The 2,500-nt window shown below is 57.1% G+C and overlaps 1 non-coding gene across 1 annotated transcript in view; it reads left to right on the plus strand.

Moving 5' to 3' along the window:
• The first annotated feature begins 2,448 nt into the window (after positions 1-2,448).
• LOC126126813 (small subunit ribosomal RNA) overlaps positions 2,449-2,500 on the plus strand; it is a 1,909-nt gene continuing 1,857 nt past the window's right edge. The window contains exon 1 of the ribosomal RNA XR_007526899.1: positions 2,449-2,500. This exon is cut by the window's right edge and continues 1,857 nt beyond it. This is a non-coding gene — a ribosomal RNA (small subunit ribosomal RNA).

The raw sequence follows: 2,500 nt of genomic DNA on the forward strand, positions 1-2,500 counted from the left end.
TAACCCACGTTGTGCCTTAACGTAACCCACGTTGTGCCTTAACGTAACCCACGTTGTGCCTTAACCTAACCCACGTTGTGCCTTAACCTAACCCACGTTGTGCCTTAACCTAACCCACGTTGTGCCTTAACCTAACCCACGTTGTGCCTTAACGTAACCCACGTTGTGCCTTAACGTAACCCACGTTGTGCCTTAACGTAACCCACGTTGAGCCTTAACGTAACCCACGTTGTGCCTTAACGTAACCCACGTTGTGCCTTAACGTAACCCACGTTGTGCCTTAACGTAACCCACGTTGTGCCTTAACGTAACCCACGTTGTGCCTTAACGTAACCCACGTTGTGCCTTAACCTAACCCACGTTGTGCCTTAACCTAACCCACGTTGTGCCTTAACCTAACCCACGTTGTGCCTTAACCTAACCCACGTTGTGCCTTAACCTAACCCACGTTGTGCCTTAACCTAACCCACGTTGTGCCTTAACCTAACCCACGTTGTGCCTTAACCTAACCCACGTTGTGCCTTAACCTAACCCACGTTGTGCCTTAACCTAACCCACGTTGTGCCTTAACCTAACCCACGTTGTGCCTTAACCTAACCCACGTTGTGCCTTAACCTAACCCACGTTGTGCCTTAACCTAACCCACGTTGTGCCTTAACCTAACCCACGTTGTGCCTTAACCTAACCCACGTTGTGCCTTAACCTGCTCTGTAATTGGCATATGACACGTTACATTAATCTAGTGTTGTCTAACCACAACCCTCTGAATATAGTTCGCTACTCGCACCGCCCACCCTCTTGTGTGTCGTTTCATGTTGAACACTTCGCAAGTGTTGCTTACTTTTTACATGCTCCCGCTGTACACTGTAATGTGGACAACTGCAGGATGTACATCGCCCCCCCCCCTCCACCCTGCCTTCGCACGCTGGTCGTTCAGGTGCTTGCGTGTTCAATGCCCTTCGCAGCTGTTCACTGGCATTCGCATGTCGAAGCGCTCAGTCTACGTCGTGGTACGGCCTGTGTCCACTGTCCGCTGATATCGTAAGCTTAATCCTCACATTGTACTGCACATAGGTCCGTATGTACTGAATGATACGCTGTGGCACATGTGTGACCGTACGACTGCGCCCAACAACAGCGAACCATACGGTCCAAATGTTGTGCACTCAGCCACGTGCCGTCTCCCCATAACAGCTACATTGCAGTGTGGTACGCCATAGAGACGTGTGGGAGTAACGGACGCCCTGGATGGCGATCAGCATGAGCCGTCTGTTGATGTAGTGGCGCGTGTATTCAAACGTAGTCGTCTCTTCTCACACAGTGTGATAGCATGGTGCACCGCGTTCCACATCTGCGACATGGTACAGATGCTGGTTGACAGTCGGTCTCGTAATGGACATCGCATACGTAGGGGGCCACCTCCCACGTGTTCTCTAGTCGTGCACATTTTGTTGCGTGTATGTGGGCAGACGTAGTGTGTCGTGACACCTAACAGACAGGTATGCAATAATCGTTGCATTTGCAAACTGGGATGGACGTCTACGTTTGCTGGTGACGTGACGCAACGCAAATGAACAACTGGTAAACCCATTGTGGTGCGGTTGTTGTTGCTGGAGGTAAATCAGTAAGGGCAAATCTGTGTGTGAAGCGATACGCGGCGGTGGCTGGGTGGGACCGTCCCCGGCCGGTGAGGGGGGGCCGCCCGGCGTGCTGGCCGCGCGGTGCGTGGGCGCACGCGCTACAGCCGGCTGGTGGGGGCGCCCAGTGGCAGGCGCGCCGGCCGACGGACGCGGCAGGCGGCGCAGCTGCGCGCCGGGGCACCCTGCGCGCGGCGCCGGGCGGCCAAAGTGGGTCCTCGCGGGCCCGGTGCGAAGCGCGGTGGACATCTGCAGTGTGCTGGTCCGACTGAGGACTGTGTGCGTTGAGGATGCGCCGCCGCCCGGCACTCGGCGCCGCGACGCCGTCTGCTGCTCGGTCGCCCCAGCGGTTCTCGCTGGTGGTTTGTATCGCAGTTGTGCAGACGTGTTGGCACGTGCGCTGTGCTGGGAGAGTTCGCTTCGGCACCCACGTGGGGCCTTTGCCCTTCTGTGGCGCTGGCGTTGGAGCTGCCGGTCACCGTAGGTGGCGCGTGTTGTCTCCCGCCGGCAATGCCACGACAGCACGCTCCCGGGCCTCTGTCGGCAGCGGCAAGCTCAGTTGGGAGCACGGGTGGTCGCACCTAAAGCGTCTACTCGCCTAACTCCGGGCGATTGCGCCTCTCTCGAACCCGACCAAGTACTTAGGACGGCGCTGCGCGCCGCCGGGACCTGAGAGGGTTTCGAGGTGTATTGTGCAGGGGAGCTCAGCCTCCTCCTGTTTGCAGAATAATTGAGCGGACGCTTGCGTGTTCGCGCGGGCCCCTGGGACACACTCCCGGGCGGCCGGCTGCTCAGCTCTAGTTGACGCAGCTCCCTGGTTGATCCTGCCAGTAGTCATATGCTTGTCTCAAAGATTAAGCCAT

The sequence above is a fragment of the Schistocerca cancellata genome, unplaced genomic scaffold (genome assembly GCF_023864275.1).
Source record: "Schistocerca cancellata isolate TAMUIC-IGC-003103 unplaced genomic scaffold, iqSchCanc2.1 HiC_scaffold_472, whole genome shotgun sequence".
Taxonomy (NCBI): Eukaryota; Metazoa; Arthropoda; class Insecta; order Orthoptera; family Acrididae; genus Schistocerca; species Schistocerca cancellata.